Consider the following 7,244-nt stretch of genomic DNA (forward strand, 5'->3'; position numbering starts at 1 on the left):
TCCGCAGTCTGACAACCAGTCACATCCCGAGCTTCGGTGTCTTCAGTGCTTTAGAAAAAGTTCTATCAGTGAATAATTCAAGATGTTTTGCAACGTATCGAAAGCCGCAATTTGCTTATTCCTTGTACTTCAGATTCAAGGATCTTTGAGCGCCGCCACAATCAGCGCCAAAAGATCCTTATCTGAAGAGTGTGAGGGTGTAGTCAATCCATTATGTGTGAAACTGAACCTATTATCGCTAGTTGAAAAAATGTCTGGACCCAACCAATTCAACCTCTACTCTGGAGTCACTTTGGTCAGCGAAGGTGTCAAGGATAGCAGTGAAGTAAATATACAAAGGGAAGCCAGGAGCTTGGACGATGATACTGAAAAGGAAGTAGAAACCCAGCTCGTGCAAAAAGTTAACTCAGTGCTTGAATCGTACACCTTCAACGTGAAATTAATGGACGAGGAAACCGCCAGGAGCTTCCAGGACGAATATGAAGTCGTCGAAGATGAAGGCCGCAGGATGAGGAGGAAGAAGAAGAGGCATCTAACATACCTTTTGCTCGGAGCTGCTATCGTCAAGAGTAAATATTTATATATTAACTAATATGCATCCTCTATCTAACAAATATTATTACCAATTTGCTTTGATTTACAGAACTCGTCGCAGGTGTCCTTTTAGTAAAAGCTCTATTGATCGCCAAGTCAGCTATCCTGCTCTCTTTCATCTCCCTCGTCACCTCCATCATTGTTGCACTCAAGGTCAAAAAGTTCGACAAGGAAATTCCAATCATCCCTGAACACCACTTCGTCGATCACCACTCACCGATCTTCGCAGGATACGGCAGATCCGCAAACTTCGAACTCCCCGAAAGGCTGTCCAAAGAAGAATAATTTTACAAATTTAATTAAACAATTTTACAATTAGATAGTCACTTACCTCTGTTAATTATGTAAGCATTCACCATGCTCGATGCCCTACAAATTATTTATTGAACGTGTGAAGTAATGTTATTTATTTATTTATTAATGTATTTATTTATTTATTTATTGTTATGATAAGTAATAAAAATAATTTATTAAATAATTTGCTTTGTATTATTACACAAAATACCATTCACACTATATAAAAAATATGCTTTCTCCGGACATATATGAAGTTGTCGAAGTTTATTATGTTATTGTTAAAAATGAATAGGCATAATTTATGCAATAGAATACACTTTCTATAAATAAAATATATAATACCAATTAAAATTTCTTCACAGAGCAAAACTCTTATTACCACAAAATAAACTGTTTCTTATCTTCTGTTATTTATCTCTCTAATCACATCGATCAGACTAGAAGTCAAAAAGTTCCACAATGAGTTTAGACCTAAACACGCTACAATATTTGTTGGATCCAAGCTGGAACTGTATAAAAAGGTTCATATGGGTGAAGTATATTGTCTATTTTATGATAATTAATAAGATTTTTTTTATTAGCGATAATAATTTAAATTTTATAAACAAGAACAAGGATCAAGGCTAAATATTTGGTAAAAAAAACTTATAATTTATTATCATCGATTTTGATTATTCGCGGAAACAGTTATATTTTATGGCATAGATGACCCAAAAATATATTCAAAAAGCGAATTTTAACTCGTTATTTTCCTAATAATTATTCATACTTAATTTGCATGATTTATTTACCTTCAAGTGATTGTTAGGTGTTAATATATTAAAAAAAATATATTGTAAGCGATTATCCGTTCATTTTAAATAAATATAAAAAATAATTACAAATAATTTATTATTTTTTATTACAAATATGTACTCACATATATATGAATAACAATTGAGCTTTTTTATAATTTATTATGTAACTATATTACTACCTTATTATTTTACCGTGCTGAAAAAATATTAAGAGATTCATTGAATTAGTTCATATATAAAATTATTCATCGACTCCAAAACTTTTTTAGTGTTTTAAGTCATCAATTAATTTTTTTTCTATAAAAGTTATTAATAGCTTAAAATAGAAAAAAAATAATTTATGTACAGTTTTAAATAAGCTTTTTAATTAGATATTATGTTAATATTTATATTTTTATTTTTTTAATAAAATAGATTTATATTTTTAAGTTTACATAAAATAATAATAATACTCCTAATTATTTATTGTTATTTAATAAGAAAAAAATATTTTAAAATTATTAAAACACCTATCGAAAGATTTTAAAAGTTTTGTAATATTTTAATACATGAAAATATTTTTTATATTTTTATTAAAGCTTTTAAAATAAACAAAACATAAAATGTTTTTGCCCTAAAATATTATTAAAATAATATAAAAATATAGCAGCATTTCATTCAGAGGCAATAGATGTCAATAATTAAAAAATCTGTATTATCACAATTTTATTTATTTATTAAACATATGTTTTATATCCATATTTATATTTTTAAATCAAGTGTATTATATTTTCATTGGATAATAGAAAATATGAGTTAAATTTGTAACCCACTATATTAATAATAATATAATATTATATCATTTGTGTATAAATATATGTTATTATATTTATTTAATCACAATTTAATTAGCAATGATTCAAACCTTTTACGAAAAACTTTTGTTATCCGTTACTGTAGAACTTTAACTAATATTCTACAGGTAGAATTATTTTATTTATTTATGATTCACTAAAAAATTAAAATCCAAAATATATTTCTTAAATTACAAACTAAACATTTTCAACAGTCATAATACAAAAAAGTAGTAAAAAGTAGAAAATAATAATTAAATTTATGGGTTAATATAAATAAATGTACATGCATACACACATATACATTTATATAATGTAGTTAAATTCGTGAATTATTAAACAGATAAATATAAAATTCTAAATGTACTTTGTGTCGAAATTTACATATAATATACACATTTTTTCAGCGATATCATGATTTTTATAGTCTACTTTTAAACATAATTTTTTTCCTTATAATAATATACATATACCAAAAATTATATGTTTATGATCGTATATAATATACTTTATATATATGTATGATGTACAGTATATTTTGAGCTCATTTTAATAATGAAATTTATTTATAAAATAGAAACAGTGTAAATACCGCTACAATTTTTTATATAATGATGTATTTATAACTTACGACTTCTGTAGTTGGTTTGTTGCTACAATACATAGTTTTTTATTTTATTTTTTATATTCTATAACTAAAACTAACTCGTAACTAAATTTATTTTAAAATAATATGCTGATTAAAAACTGACATTCAATGTTATTTAATATTATGTATAGTTGACTTGAACATTTGTACGCCTCAGGTCGTTATTATGTAAAACCGTTGTTAGCAAAAAACAATGACAACTAATAATTGATGAACCGTAAAGAATGACTGGATAGTTAAAGTATATGCATTGTTTTTTATCAATTATTTGTTGTATATATAAGTATAAGCGTTAATAAGACACTTATATCTCTAATGATGGTTCATATACATTTTTACATGCTTTCAAGTTTGTAATATTTTTTTATAAAAAAACATTTATATATGTAGTATAATTAATTATATTTGTAACGATAACTAACTGTATTAGTTTACACTTATGTTATTTAAAATAATAGTTGCACTTGTAAATATATATAATTTAATATTAAAATCGGTTAAGTATTTATTTACAATGACCTCAGAAGTACATATATAAAAATATTAAAATCTTAACTATCCGATATATATGTAACGACCGTTCGCCAAACAAGATAAAGTTTATTGGAACTTAATTTAAACGGCTTTCCATCGTTTCTCGGAACAATTTTACAAGAGAGATAAGAAAGCGTGAGAATATTTTTATACCAGAATAAAAATTTTTGGGGTATCATACCTTTCTGAGTGCATCCAAGAAGCCAACTTCTTTGACAGGTGGGCCAAGGAGAACAAAAGTTTCACGCCGGAGTTGATCGTTGACCGTAGCAGTTTCTAGACAATGCACTTCCTCTAAGCAGGTAGACCATCATTCGACAAGCTTCTGTCCTTGGCCGTCAACCCCATCAAAAACTTGACACTGACCTTTCGACTTTTACTGGTCCGCTTTATTTATTTTCTCAAGAGAAGCCCCATAACGGCAGCCTTTTCAGTTATCTCCACGAAGCGAAACTCCATTTTTTTAGGTTCAACTAAAAGTTTGTGACAACATCTTCTTACTAAGATTTGATCTTCGCCACTAGAACGCACCTTTCCAAGAACAGCCTTTAGATGGTGCATTGCTGAGAGTCACACCCCTCAACCCGTAATGTGCTCCGTAAACATTGTCCCCATTGTCATATTTTTATGTTTTGTGTACGTATATTGTTAATTTAAATTTAAATAAAGATCATATATAAATCACGAAAAATAAAAGTTTCGATAAAAAAATACCAAGCATTCTTTATAACGGTTTTCATACAAAATGTTTATTATTTTTAAAAATAAAAATCTATACTTTTAATAACGAAGCATAAAGCTGTTTGAGACACAATTGATGTATATAAAAAAAAAAGATTGCATACATATTAAAAAATATTTTTGGGCTACCACTGCGGGCCGCAGTATTCGTGGCTCACTGGTGATACGGCTTTTGAGAACTGTCACTGGGGAGCGCTCTAGTGGCGTCAATCCTCTAGGGTGCAGGTCTTTTGGGCGCGTTATCTCTGTAGCGCAGCTCTAGAGGCTGCAATCTCTGGAGTCTGGAGAGAATTATCGTCTCTGTGTGCATCTTATGAGCACATAACACTGTCCTTGATCATCTACGACTATGCTGGATTAAACTTCCCACGACAAAAGTGTTTTTATATTTGTACAACCAACTATACATAAAACAGTGAAAATGTATTATATAAAAAATAAAATACAATTTAAAAATAATATATATGAATAAATTTCAATGAATTTTTTCATTTAATATTTTTTCACACAATATTGCGAGAAATAAAAAAATAGTACATATAAAATTGTACTTACTACATTTAATCAGTTTTGAAATCTGCAAAATTATTTGTATTAACTCTAAAGTCAATACTTAGTTAAGCTTATTTATTAAAAACTTAAAAATCATATTTGCATATACATAAATAAATAAATAAGTTTGACTTGGTAGATTTATTACATAATATTATTCTTGTTTAAAAACATTTTTTTTGACAGGTAATCTTTTAATAATAATCGCTGGCACAATAACATACATAATATATAAATTCAGATAAATATTCAACGCAATCGCTGAAATTTAAAAGAAATAATAAGCGGTATTCGTACTTTTTTTATTGATATTATATTTATGAGCAATTCAGTGATTTAATCAAATATATTAATTATACAATATACCGTTGCCGTTATCGTGGTATCCAATTATTGGATACATTTTACAATTTCTTGTTATTCGTGTTCAATTTAATAAATATGTGTAAATAGCGCATTTGAAAAAAAATGCCCAAAGTACATCCGTATAAAATTTTTTTAAATGAATGACTTGTTTTGCATAAAATAAATATGAAGTGCCAAGTAGTTTTATGAAATGCAGCAGATACCTGTATACGATGAATTTTATTATCTTTGATAATACGTACACGGATTTTCTAAGGTTTGACCCGAAAATTTTCGAGAGTAAAAGCAAAGTTCGATTGTGTACCGTTAAAACGTATGACGAACATTCAAGAATAAGTAGGTAATTAACTTTAACAACAAAAAAGTTATATATGAAAGTATTTTTAAATCTAGCTTGTTAATAAATCCAAATTAGGATTATTAAAATATTGTTCTTAAATAATATACAAAAGTAAATAAATATGATTTATTTTAGTTTAGAGATCTATTTAGAATTAACTTCTCTTTGTGAACATAGTCACTTCCATGCATTAAACATTCAAGAATGTAGTTGGAAATTTTATTTTGAATGATGCATTGTTCTGTTTCATGTATCCACGAAAAAAATATATTTGTACCATATAACCCATACGTGTATCACAAGACCAAGTAAAATTACTACTAAATAAAAATATACCTGTAATATACATAAAAAATATTTATTACATTTCTGTACGTAAATGTCTTTTTAAAAGTTTATGTATACTATTTTTTTTATTATAATACGAATTATTTAAAAAAAAGTAAAATTAAAATAAATTTATTTTCCCTCTAATTGAAATATATATCATAAATATAAATACCATATCGTTTAATTAAATTTTGATCTTCAACTTATGCAAACTATTTAATGATTGTGATAATATCGTTGATGCTAGGAAGCGTAATGATGACTGTAAGAAATACCGTGACCCACATAGGGCGTCTCTAGAACTGCCCAAACATTCTTCACCAGATGTAATAAACTTCTGTTAAACAATTTTTATAGTAAACTTATATTATTTACTTAAATTATTTATTTATAAAATTGTATTATTTAATGTGAATTAGACCATAATTTTTTTTAAATATAACTGCGTTTTTTTTGTTAAATGATAATTACATATTTTACAATTAGAACATAACATGCATTAGCTTATTCGTTATAATAGAATAAACACAATCAACAACTTCACGAAATTGAAATCATTCTGTAAATAAGTGATATCCATTTTATTTAATATAAACTAATATTACAGTTTAAAAAAAAATTAACACTTTACTACGATATTTTTACGTGAGATTAAAAAGATCTAAGAAAACTCAATCAATGATGTTTCATTGGAAATCTAATTATTAAAAAAATATTTCGATTTGCTATATAGGATTCACACCCTGATTTTTCAAGTTTTTAATTGCTTATTTTACAATTTATAATAAAAACAGTTAACGTGCTGCATATAATTAAAACATTTTTTTTAGTTTTGTATACATATACAGGCTTGGCCATAATAATAAAGCACGGCAATAAATGTGTTATATTTTAAAATTAGTAAAAATATAAATAAAAAACTATTTTTTAGACCTACCCTTAGCTTTAATTACAGCTGCAAACCGTTTTGATAAACTGACATTTAATGTCTTGCAGGTAGACGGAGACAATTTTTCCGTTGCATCTGCAATTTTAGATTTGCAATTGTGTTGGGCATCTTTTTATTTTAATTTTATATAAATTTTCTATAAAATTTAGATCTGGTGACTGTGTATGCCATTCCAAAAGCGTCAAATCCTTTGACACAAACAAAAAAAGTATGGTACGGTGCGTTTTTTGCTGAAATCGGCTGGTAGGGTGTGCTTGAAAAT

The sequence above is a fragment of the Plectrocnemia conspersa genome, unplaced genomic scaffold (genome assembly GCF_051122295.1).
Source record: "Plectrocnemia conspersa isolate PC_06_02 unplaced genomic scaffold, ASM5112229v1 ptg000009l, whole genome shotgun sequence".
NCBI classification, from domain to species: Eukaryota; Metazoa; Arthropoda; class Insecta; order Trichoptera; family Polycentropodidae; genus Plectrocnemia; species Plectrocnemia conspersa.